Source organism: Musca domestica, unplaced genomic scaffold (assembly GCF_030504385.1).
Source record: "Musca domestica strain aabys unplaced genomic scaffold, Musca_domestica.polishedcontigs.V.1.1 36, whole genome shotgun sequence".
NCBI lineage: Eukaryota > Metazoa > Arthropoda > Insecta > Diptera > Muscidae > Musca > Musca domestica.
Window position 1 is genome coordinate 9087698 of NW_026712318.1, and position 19446 is coordinate 9107143.

Here is a 19446-nt window from a genome sequence, read left to right on the forward strand (position 1 = left end):
GATGTCTTGAGAGTCCTCTATCTATCGAAGACCTCGAAGAAGAATGGTTAAGGGTCTTCTATACATGTAAGATCTGTTGAGGGTCTTTGTACATCGAAGACCTGTTGAGGGTCTTCTATACATCGAAGACTTGTTGAGGGTCTTCTATCTATAGAAGATATCTTGAGGGGTTTCTATCTATAGAAGATCTTTTGAGAGTCTTCTATATATAGAAGACCTCTTGAGGATCTTCTATCTATAGAAAACATGTTGAGGGTCTTCTATCCATGGAATGCCTCAATAGGTCTTTTATACATCGAAGACCTACTGTAGGTCTTCTATACATTAAAGACTTCTATCAATAGAAGACCTGTTGAGGTTCTTCTATCATTAGAAGACCTGTTGAGGGTCTTCTATCAATAGAAGACCTGTTGAGGATCTTCTATGAATAGAAGATTTATTGAGGGTCTTCTATATATAGAAGTCCTGTTGAATGTCTTCTGTCTATAGAAGACCTCACGAGGCTCTTCTTTCAATAGAAGACCTGTTGTGGGTCTTCTATACATCGAATAATTGTTGAGGGTCTTCAATACATCGAATACCTCTTGAGCATCTTCTATCCATAGAAGACCTGTTGAGGGCCTTCAATCCGTATAAAACCTCTTGAGTCCCTTTTATCTACAGAAGATCTGTTGAGGGTCTTCTTTCCATAGAAGATCTGTTGATGGTCTATACATCGAAGACCTGTTAAAGTCTTCTATCAATATAAGACCAGTTGAGGTTCTTCTATCATTAGAAGTCCTGTTGAGGTCCTACTATCCGTATAAAACCTCTTGAGTCCCTTTTATCTACAGAAGATCTGTTAGGGTCTTCTTTCCATAGAAGACCTGTTGAGGTTCTTCTATCATTAGAAGTGTTGTTAAGGGTCTTCTGTCAATAGAAGGCCTCTTGAGGACATTCTATCAATAGAAGACCAGTTGAGGATTTTTTTTATCAATAGAAGACCTGTTTAGGATTTTCTATCAATACAAGATCTCTTGAAGGTTTTCTGTCAATAGAAGACCTATTGAAGGTCTTCTATACATTGTAGACTTTATGAGGGTCTTCAATACATCGAAGACTCCATGAGGGGCCTATATCCATAGAAGACCTGTTGAGGGTCTTCAATCTATTGAAGACTCCTTGAGGGTCTTCTATACATAGAAGAGGGTTCTCTATACATAGGTGACCTATTGAGGGTTCTTGAGTCCCTTCTCTTTGGCCCAAGGACTAACCCTATTGAAATTGGTGATAATCGGATCAGATTCAGATATAGCTCCCATATATCCTCGACCGATTTCGGGTTAATTGTGCAACAATTGACGAATATAAGTTCAAATTACCTGAATTTTAGTACGTCCGAGCGAATTCAGTCTAGAAGCAAGTACGTCGAATTCGGAGAAAATCGGTTCATATATAGCTATAGCTCCCATATATATGTTTCATCCGATTTGGGGTTTTAGGTCCCTCACATGCGTAACATGCACTCCACAAGAATGATATTTGGTACCGGACATCAGATAAAACCCAGAAATACCACTGTCAAATTTTATTAAGATCGATTCAGATTTGGACATAGCTCCCATATATATTTTTATCCGATATCAAGTTTATTGTGCACCAAATGGATAATATCATCCCAAATCGACTGCATTTTGGAAATTACAATTTAACTCTCCCTAGAAACCAGTACTTCAAATTTTGTGTAAATCGGTTCAGATATATCTATAGCTCCCATCGATATGTTTTATCCGATTTGGTGTTTAAAGTCCCTCACACGCGTAATATGCATTCGACAACAATGATATTTGGTACAACATATCTTATTGAGCTCAGAAATACCTCTGATAAAATTTATCAAGATCGGTTCAGATTTGGATATAGCTCCCATATATGTCTCTCACCGATTTCGGATTAATTGTGCACCAAATGGCCAATATCGGTCAAAAATTCGTAAATCTTGATACATCTGACCGCATTCTGTGTAAAAACCGATGAATCAACTGGAGTGAAGTGGCTGATATAAGCCTTTTTTTGCAAAATAAACCTGAAATCGGATTGAGGATATGTATGGGAGCTATATCTAAATCTTAGCCGCTCTCGATCAAAAGGTATGAGCCCTATAAGAAATCTGGTACCAATCTGGTAAAATCGTTCGCCTTCGTCAAATTTAGTGAAAATCGATTCAGAATTGGATATGCCTCCCATAAATTATTTCCCTCTGAACCCAACTGATAAATAGAAACTCTTCGCAATGAAAGTTCTCTGTTATACCTAGTTTAATTGCTATAACATGCAAATATGACATTTTGTATTGGCAATGATAATTTAATTCATTCCCTTTCATTTCATAATAATAATTTGCCATAGAAAGTGAAATTAAAATTTTATAAATGGAAATATCTGTTAAGTCATTTTAATGTGAGAATAATTCCTGCGCGGTTTAATGATGGGAATATATTCATATTTATTTATCACACAATAGACAAAGATAGGCAGGTGTAGCCGCATGACTACAAGCAATTGAGTGGAACGCCACAGAAGCTATGTTAATCAGCTTACAGCGAGTGATTTTATTGGGTGGTGTCATATGTGTTAATTATGGAGATGCTCCGATGAAAGTGAAATTTTATGAAGAGTTACATAGTGCCATTCATAGAAACAAGAAAACAAATGTCTATGAATAAATTGTGTTTTCATTTAAAAAAGCAAAGTTTTTTTTAACGTCAAACCGAAATTGAATGGGAACCTTCAATTTACAGCTTTGTTAATTTTTTGTTGTTATGAAATCTCAACAAAGACGACAGTGGCATGTTTATATTTTTGTAAAGTGAAAATAAAATGAAAATTAACAACAATTTTAAAATTCAAAGAAAGAAATTACAAATCATTGTCGTCTGTCATGGCAGACGGATAGAACCCACCACAACAATCCCATTGCTTGATATTAATTGAAAATCAATTATTTTATTTCGCATTGTTTTGCGGAAGTGGTTCCAACTCACACTTCAGGCAAAAAAGAAAACGCTTGTGTTCGTGTGAGAAGTCACAGCCACAGTTTCGCCAAGTCAGGCCATGCCATTCCATTGTTCCGCCGTTCAACGTTCAACGCTCACACATTAATAGTAAATACGCCAGCATTAGACTGCCGATGAAGGACACTGCCGGTTAACCAGCCACGGCAAAAGCAATAGAAACAATTAATGTTGCATGGGCTGTGAGCGTATAACCAATCACCACCACCACCAGACAGAGTTACGAGTTTTCAGACCACGCACGTTTACATTAAAATAGAAATAAAAACAAAACTCAAAACTTGTTTGTTTGTTTGTACACAAAGAACTATGGAAACACTGAAAATGTCAATAGAATAGAAAACCACAAAATGTTGACTTAACACTTTACAAAACTTGGTCAGCTGTAGATTTCTGATTTAATTATATCTTCTGTGGATAAAAGACCCTAAACTGATCTTACATGTCCTCAAAAGGCCTTCCCTGGATAAACACCCTCCACAGGGCTTCTATGGGACAGAATACCCTCAATAAATCAATGCATAAAATACCCTCAATAAATCTTCTTTGGATAGAAGTCCTTCATAAGGATATCTATAGAAAGAAGATTCTCAATTGGTTTTCTAGGATAGAAATTGAAATTGGAGAAAATCTGTCCAATTTAAGGAAAAACTTCCAAATGTATATTAGTCGGAATTCACGTCTGTGCACCAAATGTATAAAGTTAGCCCAGAACAGATGAATTTCGGGATATGCGACAAAATTTAACCTAGAAGTATATTTATAAAATTGGGTGAAAATCGCATCAGTTATGGTTATAGCCCCCATATATATGTATCCTCCGATTTGACATTTAAGTTCCCCACAGTGGGAATATGTACTCCATAACAATGATGTTCAATACAAGTTATTGTATACCAGCAAGTGTCAGCTACTTCGTCAGCGAAAATTCCACTTTAAAATTTTAGATTAGATTCCAAAAGTTTGTGGTATGCCTTTTAAGTACCCAAAATGCACAATATTTTCGGTTGGAAAATATTTTTCCTCTAAACTTCATACAAATTTTCAGACTTTAATTTTTTTCCTTTTTCAGGAAGAATAATAGGAAAATTTTTACCTTTCACACCAAAGACTTCAAAATCATAATTTTTTCAAAATCTTTAAAGTTCACCGGGGAGGATGTTTGTAAAGGCATTGCGCAATGGATCCGATTTAAATTTTTCTTCCAAAACTATTTTAACTTTTCCATTTGTGAACCATAGAAACCAACAGAGACCTTTATATCAAATTTTAGGAATTCAGCTCTTTCCAAATTTACTACCATTTAGTAAAATTATAGAATGTATATCCAAAACTAGGTACTTTTCTCAATCACAGGCACTTACAATGGCACCTATATAAAATTTCAGGATTCCAGCCCTATCCCCTCACGCAATAATAAATTAAGTACCAATTAGTACTTTTCGTACACTAATAGGACACATTACCAAACCCACATCCATATTTCTATTCCAGATACCAACAGAGTCCTCAATAGCAAATTTGAGGATTCCAGCTCTATTTCCTCACCCAATAAAAAATTAAGTATCATTTAGTACTTTTTGTACACTTATAGTGCACATTTCCAAAAACACTTTAATATCTCAATTCCGGATGCCGACAGAGTCCTCAATATCAAATTTCGGGATTCCATCTCTATCCCTTCACCTAATACCAACTATAGTGCCACTTAGTACTTTTCGAACAATTATAGTATACAATTCCAAAACCACAACCATATCATAACCACCGATGCCGACAGTGACATCTACATTAAATTTCAGAAGTTCAGATCTATTTCTTCAACCAATACCTAACTCCTTCACATCTTAGTCACAGACAACACCACTGATTGTTGAATCAAATGTTATGATTTCAGCTCTATTCCTTCGCCAAACACCAAATTTAGTACTATTAAGCACTTTTGGTACAATTAGAGTACACATTTGGAAACTACCTCTATATCTCAATTCCAGATGCCAACAAAGACCTCAATATCGAATTTGAGTATTCCAGCTCTATTCCCTCACCCAATACCAAATTAAGCACCAATTATATTATCTGAACTTAGATGGATTTTGGCACAAACCACCGAAACAAGCCCAGAGCTAATTTGGTGAAAATCAGTTCAGATATATCTATAACTCCCACACGATGTCATATATACAGGGTGCGGAAAAACTGCAAAAAATTTAAACGCCATATTTTTTAATTTTTTATTTAATGAAAGCAAAAAATGTCGAATAGCATAAAATTTTAGAATAAGTTTAGTTTTGTTCGAGTTGGTCACCTTTGGCACTAATTATGGCCTTCAAACGGCCAATTAAACCGTCACACGCAGCCCGAATGTTGCTCTGTGGTATTTTGGCCCATTCCCGGCGAAGCGCTTGCTTGAGGTGATCGAGTAAACACGATAATTGTGTTTGTTTACAAACTACTGAACAACGAATGTTTTCTCCTCGGAGAAAACCGAATTCGGTCAGGAGAAGCAACTCTTTAGATCTTTTGAGACTATTTTTTTCTGTTGCTGTGTAAGTTCTTGAACTCTCTGGAATTTCAATGGCCTTACCCCGAGCTCATTTTTCAATATTTGTCGAATGGAATATTGCGATATGTTCAACTCAAGAGCCATTTTCCGGCCCCTGCGACGCGGGCTTCGATGAAGCCGCTTCTTTACTTTTCGAACCATTTCTGCTGATGTTGCTGTTTTCCTCCGTCCGCTACCTTGACGTCGGGCTACGCTACCAATATCACGGTAACGAGCGATGGTACGAGACACAAAAGATTTATTCACATTTAACTGCTGGAGTGCTCTAACTATAGCCACTCGTGGTTTTCTAGTCAAATATAAAGTCACGCTATCACGTTTGAATTCCATCAACAATACCTTTTTTTTGTGGAAAATTCTCATCAAAATGCTTTTGTACGCTTGTAAACAATATAATGAGCCACTGGAATAATTTTAGCAGCTGTCGAACGAGTGACTTAGAAATGACAGCAGTCTGTAGTTGTTTGCAGTTTGCAGTTTTTATTTCACCCACCCCAAATCAGATGAAACATATATATGTGAGCTATATCTGAACCGATTTTCTCCAAATTTGATGAACTTGGTTTGAGGCTGAATTCCGTCGAAAACGCCAAGATCTGCTAAATATAACAAATGGGAGCTATATCAAAATCTGATCCTATCATTCTTGTGAAGTGTATATTACGCTTGTGATGGACTTCGAACCCCAAATCAGATAAATCATATATATGGAAGCTATAGCTACATATGATCAGATTTTCATCAAATTTGACGTACTTGCTCCTAGATTTAATTCGGTCGGATGTGCCAAAATTCAGGTCATTTGGTATTGGCCATTTGGTACACAATTAGTCCAAAATCGGTTGAAGATATATATGGGAGCTATATTTAAATTTGAACCGATTGTCACAAAAGTATTGTTTGGAAATTTTCATCTCAATCGGATAATAAATGCGTCCTGCATTTTGTTCATAAAAATACATGGACGACGGACGGACGGACTGACATGCATAAATCGACTCAGAAAGTGATTCCATGAATATCCTCAAAAGTAACTATTGGTCTATCTCGCTTCCTTCTCCATGTTACAAACAAATGCACAAAGATATAATACCCTGACCACCTTGTGGTGTAGGCTTAATAATCTAAAGCTCAAAATATCCAAAATTTCGAAAACAAAGAAAAGGCAGTTCAAACTCCAAAACATTTGCAGGTAAATAAACTGCAACAGCAATGACACATTTTCCTGCTGTGAATTCGAAGCACAACAACAATTATACAGAAAAAGTCGAACAAATGTTTGATCGATGGTGTGATGATGATCATCATCATCAAGATGACGATGGTGATTATGACGATGCTGATGATGATTATAGTATATGCCCACACAAAAATGGCAAAATTCATATAAGCCATCAAGTCAATGTCAAATCTATTGACGATCGACGAAGAATGACTGTGTGCGCCACCGACTTGGCGGTAGAGCACAGAATCAAACCCAAAATTATTGGCAAGAACTAAACATAGGAATTAGTGGAGGAAAAAATAAAAACATGAATGAATCAAACGAACGAATGACTGACTGTCGATGGATAGGTAGTGGATGGATGAATTGATAGGTGAGACTCCAAATAACCACAGACAATAGACAAGTTGTCGAACCCACAATAACACCAAAGCCCACAACACACTTTGAAATGGCAAAGAACAGAGAGACGGACATACATATGGGAAGAGTTAAAGTTACTATGTGTACATATGTATGGGCCAATGTTCGCATCGAGTGTATGTACGTACCAATGACATAGTATTTTGGGAAGTTCAATGGGCTTGGACAGAAATCTAGTCTTGAACTAATGAACTACAAAAAAAAATAATAATAAAATAAATACGAGTACTGGAGCCAGTTTGTGGTGTTTTGTGAATTTGTGGTGGCGGTTATGGTTTAATTTGCATGAAAAGAATTGTTGTTGTTTTGTAGATGAGTGGCGCATGCGTTAAATGCCATTTGACGTTTGGGGTGAACGCAACGCATGCTTACAGACATAGAGGGAAACATACACAAGTATGAGTACATATGTGTGTGGAAATGCATATGTATGGATAAGAAGTTTGTATGATGGCATAATTAATAGATGATTTAATATATGAACTTTATATTTGTTTGGCTTTTATTCTCACACAAAATAGCAAAATAATTGTGGTGTCTTAAGTTCTTTAGAAGTTATTTCAAATGAAAATAATTAACAGATAAGTACGAAGTAGGAATTGAAATGGAATAATTGTAAATATTCTGTGAAAAAAATTCATGAACATTTGCGGGAAGGCAATTGCAAAAAAAAAAAAAAATAACGAAAACTAGTGTTATTTTACAATATTTAACATAAATAAATTAATTATCTACAGATTAAAAATTAAATTATATCGTATTTACATTTTTCAGGAAATAGCACCGAAAATTTGATTGCAGTTTTAACTTTAAGAATTTGCTTATTTTCAAAATTCCACCCTTGATAATATAAATTTAACATAACATAGACAAATGAAATAAGTAGGACCGATATTATCCTTTTTTTTGCAGGTCATTAGATTTTAAGGTTTAAAAAATACAAGTTGTAAACTATGACTAATATTGAAACATGCAGAAAAAATCGACATTTTTTTTACCCTCGCCGTATTATCAAAAGTATGTTGAGTTAATTATTCCATTGATAATTCCTCGAAAAATGTATATATATTTTTGGCCACAGTTTTTATACCCTACACCACAAGGTGGTCAGGGTATTATGTCTTGGTGCATTTGTTTGATACAGGCAAAAGGAAACGAGATAGACCCATAGTTCCTTTTGATGATCTGCATAGAATCACATTCTGAGTTGATTTATGAATGTCCGTCCGTCTGTCCATGTATTTTTGTAAACAAAGTCCAGTTCGAATTTATTGTCCGATCCAGGTGAAATTTTGCACAAGACGATTCCTATTGTAATTGGAGATAATCGGTAAAAATGTGGATATAGCTCCCATATATATCTTCGTCCGATTTGCCTTTTATTGTGCACCAAACGTGTAATATCAGCCCGAATAGTATGGAATTTTGCACATACAACCAAATCAGGCCTGAAAATAAGTATGCCAAATTGGATCGAAATCGGTTCAGATTTAGCTATAGCTTATATTGTTCATCCGATTTGTTAGTTTTGTCCTCCGCAGCCGTAATATGCACTCTGTAACAACAATATTTGGGGAAATATATCAAATGCAGCTCAGAAATTGCTTTTTATCGAGATCGGTTCAGATTTGGATATAGCTTCCATATATAGCTTCGTCCGATTTACCTTTTATTGTGCACCAAACGGCTAATATTTGTCCAAATGGGATGGAATTTGGTACATACGACCGAATTGAGTCTAGAAGCTAGTATACCAAATTTGGTGAAGATCGGTTCAGATATAGCTATAGCTCCCATATATATTGTTAATCCGATTTGGTGTATTTGTTACCAACAGCCGTAATATATTTATATTTAGTCCTTTGAACTTTAACTTATATTTATAATCATTGCGTGTATGATCGAATTCTCGCATAAAAACTTTTAATTGTTATGTGGAGCTCTACTAAATTAGCAAAGTTTTGTAGGGTATCATAAAGTCGGCCTCGCCCAACTTTATGACTTTTTGACTGGTTTGGTATTGGAAATGGTGCTTTTTAGTCCACGATTTGGTATAGCTCCATAAAAAGGGACTAAGCGATTTAATATATTTTTGGAGTTTTAAACAAATGTTTCCTACGAATTTGTTAAACACCACCAGCGAGCAGAAACTATCGCTGCAATGAAAAAAGGTCCAAGCTATGACACTATGATTTGATTGATGACTTTAGCGAAATTTTTTAAGTTAATTTGTTGAATTTTTAAGTTGAAGTTATTGTAGTGAATTGACATAGGTCTAGGTTTTTATATAACCCATATATAATGATATCTGGCAAGAATTGATTCTTTGATGATTTGAACCAATTTTTAACGACATTTCTATGCCCTCCCTTATGCATTGTACGGAGGGTATTTTAAGTTGGTTATTCTATTTTTAACTCATCGAAATATAAATTTAAGGTTTAACAAGTAAAAAATCAGCTAAATTCGGTCGGTCCGAAATTTTAATACCCTCCACCATTTCGAAGGGTCTTAAATAATTAAAAAAACCGTCGAAAAATATCACTTTAATGAAAACCGTTATATGTGGGATATACTAAGACGTGGACTTGCATAAGTTTTTTTTGTAGCATCGATTCCGAACTTTAAATTTAAAAAAAAAAATTAAAAACAATTATGTTGGATAATGTCGCTAATATCATCAAATTTGAAACTATTCCGGTGAATAATGTTGCCAATATCATCAAAATACCGAATAAAGCGAGGTACCGTTATATGTTATAAGAAGACGCGACCTGCGAAACAAATTTCTGGCATAGGTTGTAGTACTCATTACGAGCTTCAAACTTCAAATACTAAATTTGAAACAATTCCGGTCAAAAATGCAGCTAAAATCCTCAAAATACAGAATAGCGAGGGGTATATGGGGGACGATATCGTGGACCAGACAATTCTCTTCCAGGGGGTAAAGTATTTAGAAGGAACTCCTTGTGCGGAAATTCATACAATTCCATTGGAAAATGTGGCTAAAATCATCAAAATACCGAGTTGTAAGACGATTTTGTTATGTAAGTCTGTGATACCTAATCTTACTCATGAAGGGAAGATTGCCAAAATTGTGGTCATACAAATGTCAGGCCTCATGTATTTTGAGATCGTATAACGGTTCACGTTTTCGTATAGTGCCCGAAACCAACCAACCAACCTACCAACGATATCCGATATTCGATAATTCGTCACAACGGAATTGATTAAGATTCGGTATTAACAATTCGAAATCGGTTCTACCTCTTGTAATCAAAAATTGTCTATATTGATCCAAGTTCTCGTAAAGCCCCATACCTTTTAACTGATTTTTTATTAACTGATTTTAAAATTCTATCGTTTGAATACAGGTTTTTGTCACTTGTTGGCATATTTTCAAAAGTTTTATTTTCCAAATTGGCGGGGTTATAGAACGTCCCCTCCAGTCGAATGTAGCTGCGTTTATAACGTCTCTAAATATTCATCGGAGATCCCAGAAAGTACATACAGGGTGAGATAAAAAACTGCAACAAAGTAAAACGCCATAATTTTAACATTTTTTTTCTTTTTGAATGAAAGCAAAAAGTGTCGGAAATAGCATCAAATTTTAGAATAAGTTTAGATTTGTTCGAATTTGGCACCTTCGCCATGAACTATGGCCTTCAAGTGGCTAATGAAACCGTCACACGCTGCCCGAATGTTGCTCTGCGGTATTTTGGCAGAAATGTTTGCGTGCCAAGGCTTTAATACACCCTCCAGAATATTTTTGCGATCATATTCGGCATTTATTTATTGACTGTGCCGATTAATACGAGCGGAGAGCGACCATCGGCTGTTATGGCAGCCCACACCATCACCATGGCCAGCGCTTGAGTTCTGGTGGCCAACCGAATGTGCATATTTTCAGCTGACCTCTTTGGTAAGTAAACGCGATCATTTTCTTTGTTTACAAACTGCTGGACAACGAATGTTTTCTCATCGGAGAAAACCAAATTCGGCAGTTCACCACTTTCGGCCAAGCGAAGCAACTTTTTGGATCTTTTGAGTCTATTTTCTTCCTGTTGCGGTGTAAGTTCTTGCACTTTTTGGAATTTCATTGACTACACCGAGCTCATTTTTCAATATTTGGCGAATGAAATATTTCGATATGTTCAGCTCACGAGCCATTTTTCGGCCACTGCGACGCGGATTTCGGCCAAGTCGTTTCTTTACTTTTCGAACCATTTCTGCTGATGTTGCTGTTTTCTTCCGTACACTTCCTTGACGTCGGGCTACGCTACCAGTATCACGGTAACGGGCGATGGTACGAGACACAAAAGATTTACTCAAATTTAAATGCTGGAGTGCTTTAATGATAGCCACTTGTGGTTTTCCAGCCAAATATAAAGAAATCACACTATCACGCTTGAATTCCATCACCAAAAATTCTGGAAAATTCTCATCAAAATGCTTTTGTACGCTTGTAAACAATATAATGAGCTGTCACTGCAATAATTTTAATAGCTGTCAGATGAGTGGCTTAGAAATCACAGCAGTCTGAAATTGGTTGCAGTTTTCTCATCTCACCCTGTAGATTCTCAAATCGTTATTTTAAGACGAACATTTTTTCCGTATCTCTATGAAACTATAAGACTAAGTGCATGTCAGTGTTCGTGGCCAAGTAATAATATGGAGCAAGGGACAAATTCGTGTACTTCTTATATAAATAAATACGTTTCTGGACCAATACCCTCAGCAAATGAAACGTAAGTTGTTAATAAAACTATTTGAATCTCCTTTTCGTAATAGAAGTAAAGCATAAACTTAAATTGTAAATTACAAATTTAACCCCAATCCACGTAAATCCCCCACAAATAGCCTACAATTTGAGTAATAACATTCTTAACATTCAATTAGTGCTTGATTTTCATCAGGATAAAAAGATGTCAACATTTTAGCAAAATTTTAATCTGGTGTTATGATAAGTTATATCGGTCCAATTTTCCTCAATCCAACCTAACCCTAAGTTGGTCAAAATTTTGGGAAGTCATATATCACAATACAACAAACATAGTTCTCGACCTATCCAAACTTTTTGAATCATACTATTTTTATCAAACTATGGTGAAAAATGAAAATAGAAGATATCACTCTATCAGATGTAGAACTTACACAAAAAAGTGGTTAAAATTTTCATAAACATGACTTCATTTTCATAGACATAACTCTATTAATACCTTAAAATGACCCTGATTTTCTTCACCCCTTGCACATCTCAATGTTTTTATCAATCAATGTTTTTATAGTTGTAAAAATTGGAAATGTTAAAATAACAGTTGTCCGAAATTAAAAAAAAAGAAAAAATAAATAAATAAATAAAAATAAAGTTCCTGAATAAGGCAAAGAAAGTAAACATTTTATTTCTTTCAACTACTAATAATATTCATTATGTTATTAAGGTCAGGTTGGAAATAAAAAAACTTACTCTAATTTCGCAAATCTCATATAACAAGCATGGGATCTCCATTTCGCTCTAATCTTACTCATCCTGAACTTTTTCCAATCACTAAGCAGGTGCTAAAATAAAATGTTCATACCCCGCAGTTACTGTGTTCATACTTCTTCTATCTTTTTTTAGTACCAAATTATTACTCAATATCTTATGACCAAATATAATAACGCTAACAATATTTTCGGTGGTACACAGTAGGTACAGTGGAATTATTTACCGATCTTTTGTATTCGGATACAATATTTGTTTTTTGGAACAATTCAATGTTAAGGTCACTCTGGCCAATAGTTGGCCATTCACACCGGCTGACACACAAATAACATTGTGTGTGTGTGTGTGTTTTTTTTTGTTTAGCCAAAGTGTTAACTGCGTCCAATGCGGTAATAAGAGCAATGAACTTTTTTTTCACTTTTGTTCGGTTATTATCAACTCTGATCATTAATAAAAACTAATTATTTTACTTATCTGTCAGTACTCACCTCCGCCCCCAAATAAAAAGTATCAAAAATATGGTTTATTATCGATATTTGTTTCCGTTGTTTGTTTTTAGTTGGCAAAGGCTAGCATATCTGGAATAAAGATAAAAAAATTGAGATTTAAATTTTGACGTAATGAATTATATACAATTTTATATAATCTAAATGAAAATTATTTGATTTTTTAACCTAAAGAAGAATAAGTTAAGCCGACAGCGACCTTTTTGTCTCCAAATGTTAAATTTATACACTGTTATAATGACGTTACAATATTTTTGGCACGTGGGTGGCACATTTATCACCTGACTATAACACATAATATCATATTGATAAAAATCTAATATGCATAAATTTGTAGGGTAATTTAATAAAAACAAGTAAAACCAGTAAGGAAAGCTCAAAAGTCGGGCGGGGCCGACTATATGATACCCTACACCACTATGCATATTTAGTAGAGCTCTCGTAAAAAGGTTTATACAGTGCATTTCAGAGCTCTATGAGATATTTGGTACAAAATCAAAATCTATATAATTCTATCAAATTCTATAGCTATCTCTGAACCGGGGTTCTCCAAATTTTACGTATTAGCTTCTAGACTGAATTCGGTCTTATGTACGAAAATTCAGGTGATTTGGGCTGATATTGACCATTTAGTGCACATTTAACCCTAAATCGGATGAAGATATATATGGGAGCTATATTCAAATCTGAACCGATTTCGATAAAATTTAAAACAGCTATTCCTGTGCTCCATCTAATACCTGGTACCAAATATCACGGTTGTGGAGTGAATATTACGAATGTATGGGACTAAAACACTAAATCGGATGAAACATATATATGGTTGCTATATCTATATCTGAACCGATTTTCACTAAATTTGATATACTTGCTTTTAGGCTGAATTTGGTCCGATGTACTAAAATTCAGTCCATTTGGACTTATATCGGCCATTTGGTGCCCAATTAACCCGAAATCGGATGAAGATTTATATGGGAGCTATATCCAAATCTGAACCGATTTCGATAAAATTACAAACAGCTATTTCTGGGCTGTATCTTATATCTGGTACCAAATATCATTCTTGTGGAGTGCATATTACGAATGTGAGAGGCTTAAACACCAAATCGGATAAAACATATATATGGGAGCTATAGCTGTTCCTGAACCGATTTTCTCCAAATTTGTTGTATTTGCTTTAAGGCTAATCTCGGTTACATGTGCCAAAATTCGGGCCATTTGGGCTGATATTGGCCATTTGGTGGTCAATTAACCCGAAATCGGATGAAGATATATATGGGAGCTATATCCAAATCTGAACCGATTTCGATAAAATTTAAAACAGTTATTTCTGTGCTCCATCTAATACCTGGTACCAAATATCACGGTTGTGGAGTGCATAGTAGGAATGTTAGGGACTTAAAGATCAAATCGGATGAAAGATATATATGGGAGCTATAGCTATATCTGAACCGATTTTCTCCAAATTTGATATACTTGCTTCTAGGCCGAACTCGGTTGGGTGTGCCAAAATTCAGGTAATTTGGACTGATAGTGGACATTTGGTGCACATTTAACCCGAAATCGGATGAAGATATATATGGGAGCTATATCTAAATTTGATCCGATTCTCACCAATTTCAATAGGGTTCGTCCTTGGGCCAAAAAAATATTGTTTGGAAAATTTCATCTCAATCGGATAATAAATGCGACCTGCATTTTGTTCACAAGAATACATGGACAGACGGACGGACGGACGGACGGACGGACGGACGGACGGACGGACGGACGGACGGACGGACAGACGGACGGACATGCATAAATCGACTCAGAAAGTGATTCTATGAAGGTTCTCAAAAGTAACTATGGGTCTAACTCGTTTCCTTCTCCATGTTACAAACAAATGCACAAAGACATAATACCCTTACCACTATGTGGTGTAGGGTATAAAAAGCAGTAAGTTCGGCCGTGCCGAACTTTGAAAACCCTCCACCATTTGGATCGAATTAGAAAATTTTCAAAAAAAAAAAATAAAATAAAATAAAATCCATTAAAAGTTCTTTTAAAATCTTAAAAATATCTAATACAGGAAGGTGCCGATATGGGGGGATATACGATATTGTGGACCTATAAAGACAAATCTATGTCTGCGTGTAAAGTACTCACAAGGAACTCCTAGTGTGGATTTTCAGATAATTCCATTGGAAAAAGTGGCTAAAATCATCAAAATACCAAAATACCGTTATATGGGGGATATACGATATTGTGAACCTATATAGACAATTCCGTTTCAGGGGTAAAGTGCTTACAAAGAACTCCATGTGTGGATTTTCAGACAATACGATTGGTAAATGTGGCTAAAATCATCAAAATACAGAATATCGCGGGGTATCGTTATATGGAGGCTATACGTTATCGTTAACCTATATAGAGAATTCTCTGTCAGGGGGTAAAGTGCTCACAAAGAACCCCTTGTGTACAAAGAACCCCTTGTGACCATTCCGTTGAAAATTTGGCTAAAAACATCAAAATACCGAATATCGGGGGTACCGTTATATAAGGGCTATACGATATCGTGGACCTATATAGATAATTCTCTGTCGAGGTATAAAGTACCCACAAGGAACTCCGACAATTCCGTTGAAAAATGTGGGTAAAATCATCAAAATACCGAATATCGGGGGGTACCGTTATATGGGGGATATACGATATCGTGGACCTGTATAGACAATTCTCTCTCGGGGGGGGGGGGGTAAAGTACTCACAAGGAACTACTTGTGTGGATTTTAAGACAATTCCATTGAAAAGTGTGGCTAACATCATCAAAATACCGAATATCGGGGGTACAGTTATATGGGGGATATACGACATCGTGGACCTATATAGGCAATTCTTTTTGAGGAGTTAAAATGTCCACAAGGGACTCCTTTTGTGGAATTTCAGACAATTACATTGAAAAATGTGGCTAAAATCATCAAAATACCAATTATAGGGGGTACCGTTATATGGGGGCTATACGATATCGTGGACCGATATACCCCATCTTCGAACTTGACCTGCCTGCAGACAAAAGAGAGATCTGTGCAAAATTTTAGCTTCCTATCTTAATTCGTTTAGACTGTAGCGTGATTACAACAGACGGACGGACAGGGCTAAATCGTCTTAGAATTTTACGCTGATCAAGAATACTTTGTTGGGTCTAAAATGATTATTTCGATGAGTTACAAACGGAATGACGAACTTAATATACCCTCCATACTTTTTTTGGTGGAGGGTATAAAAATACCGGTTCTTGAAATATCTGTATAACATCACCCCACTTTAAAGCATATTCCGGATTTTATGTAAACGTTTTTCTTTCTCAATACAGTTGACATAAATGTGTTGTTTGTGTTTTCAGCCACTTACTCTATTTCATTCATTCTTTTTATTAGCCACAATGCATTCATTCATTTTCATTCATTGATTTGAAAAAAAAGAAGAAAAAATATATAAATGCGACAAAATTTGTTACGGTTTTACATGCTACGCCTCTCCGCTGTGGATCGAACATGCACCACCACCATACGCCGGCCGCATCAGGTTTGAAATGTTAATAAAGTAGTTTGTTATTGAAAGACTTATGTTTTGTGTGGGATGTGGTTTCTCGATTGGCCGTCACATTATTAGGAATGGAATACTACGTCATTAGTATTTTTTGTTATAACCTTCATTTGTATTGGGGTTTTTTCCCCGATGGATGACGACAAAGTGTCATGTTTTTACCCTACGCCATAGTGTTGGACATTTACCCGGTGACCATTCCTAAATTGAAATTTTGTATTTTTATACCCTACACCACAAGGTGGTCGGGATATTATGTCTTTGTTTGTAAAAGGCAAAAGGAATCGAGATAGACCCATAGTTTCTTTTGATGATCTGCATAAAATCACGTTCTGAGTCGATTTATGCATATCCGTCCGTCCATGTACTTTTGTACCCATAGTTTCTTTTGATGATCTGCATAAAATCACGTTCTGAGTCGATTTATGCATATCCGTCCGTCCATGTACTTTTGTAAACAAAGAACAGGTCGCATTTATTGTCCGATCAAGATGAAATTTTGGACAAGTCATTTGGTTGATCCAAGGACGAACCCTATTGAAATTGTAGATAATCGGTAAAAATTTAGATGTAACTCCCATATATACCTTCGTCTGATTTGCTTTTTTTGTGCGCCAAACGTGTAATATCAGACCAAAAAGTGTGGAATTTTGCAAATACGACCATAGCTCCCATAAATATTGTTCACCCGATTTGTTATTTTTGTCCTCCGCAGCAGCAATATGCCCGTTGTAACAACGATATTTGGGGAATTATATCAAATACAGCTCAGAAATACGTTTGCTAAATTTTATCGAGATCGTTTCAAATTTGGATATAGCTCCCACATATATTTCGTCCGCAATGTCTTTTATTGGGAATTTTGCACTTACGACCAAAATGAGTCTAGAAACTAATATGTCAAATTTGGTGGAAATCGGTTCAAAAATACCTGTAGCTCCCATATATATTGTTCATCCGATTTATTATATTTATTCTCCACAGCCGTAATATGCACTCCGTTACAACGATATTCAGGGAAAAATATCAAATTCAGCTCAGAAATACCTTTGCCAAATGTCATCGGTTTAGATTTGGATATAGCTCCCATATATATCTTTATCTGATTTCAAGTTAATTGTGCATCAATTGGGTAATACAATCCCGAGTTGAAAAGACACAAATGCCTTGACAAATTTAGTCCTTTGGACTTCAAATTATAACTATAATCATAGTTTGTGTGATATAATTCTCACAAATTCCCCATAAATAATTATACTTTTTAAGTGAAGCTCTATTAAATTTGTAAGTAACGAGAAATCATAGCTATCTGGAAGGCTCCCAGAGGTGGCAAGTTAATAGATGAATACCACTAAAACTCCCTGGAGCGAACCCAAGGGCGAAGCAAAATACCCTTGCCTGGCAAAAGGAATGGATTTTGTCATTGATAATGAGAAAGCAGGAGTGTTTGACCGGAATTCAAAAGGATCAGCCTGTTTTACCGAGATTTATCTAGTCAGTCAATGAATTATCTAGAATTCACGCCCACCCACAACGGCTGAGGCTAGAATCTCGATTTTTTTACGAGGATCAGTCTTGGTGCGTAGGCGTTTGATAAGGCTAGGTTTTTGGAAATTCGTACCAGAGGGGTACGAAAAGTACTAAAATGTACTAAAAATTTAATACTTTGTACTGGACTAACGGGATGAGCTAGAAAATTGTACTAAAGTTCTAAAATGGTACCATTTCAGGTTGATATATGATTTTGAAATTACTAAATTGACAAAGCTGGGATTTTGAAACTTGTATCGGAATTCCTGTTTTGTGTTTGGTTTGTGATAAGGTGGTGATTTTGAAATTCTGAAATTTCATCCCTAAATATTCGCCGGAGACCCCATAAAGTATATACATTAATAATCAGCATAAAATTTTAAGTCGATTTAACGATGTCCGTCTGTCTATTGAAATCACGACACAGCCCACATTATTTGACGTAGATCTTCAAAATTTGGCAGAAAAATTTGTATTGGTTTTGTATTGGATGGTTGGTATTGAGATGAGATATATCGGTCCACGTTTTGGTATAGTCGCCATATAACTGTACCTCCCGATATTCGGTATTTTAATGATTTTCGCCGCATTTTTCCAAGGATATTTGTAGGTCTTAATGGGAACTAGCTCCGATGGCAAAACATTGTATGTATAGCCCCCATATAACGGTACCTATCGATATTCGGTATTTCGATGATTTTTACCACATTTTTCCACGGATTTGTCTAACAATTGGTATTTACAGGTCCTAATGGGTTCTAGCTCCTGTGGCGAAACATTGTATGTATAGGTCCAATTGTTTGTATAGCCCCCATAGAACAGTACCTATCAATATTCAGTATTTTGTTGATTTTTGCCACATTTTCCCACGGATTCGTCCAAAAATTTGTATTTGTAGTCCACAATGGGTTCTAGCCCGTGTGGCAGAACATTGAAAATTTAGGTCCACGTTTTCCTATGGCGCACATATAACGATACTCACCGATACTCGATATTGTTTCAAATTTGGCGTTTAAGAAGATTTGGTAGATGACAATTGTCGAAGTATAAACTTTTCTATGGAGGTTCCCGTTTCG

General features: G+C 35.7%; 1 protein-coding gene across 2 annotated transcripts in view; it reads right to left on the reverse strand.

The window, feature by feature from the left end:
• LOC101891853 (formin-J) overlaps positions 1-19446 on the reverse strand; it is a 198531-nt gene that overhangs the window by 106525 nt on the left and 72560 nt on the right. For both annotated transcript variants that reach the window (XM_059125977.1, XM_059125978.1), the window contains one exon: positions 13241-13330. The gene's annotated coding sequence lies outside the window, so the exon portion shown is untranslated. The remainder of the gene's footprint in view (positions 1-13240; positions 13331-19446) is intronic.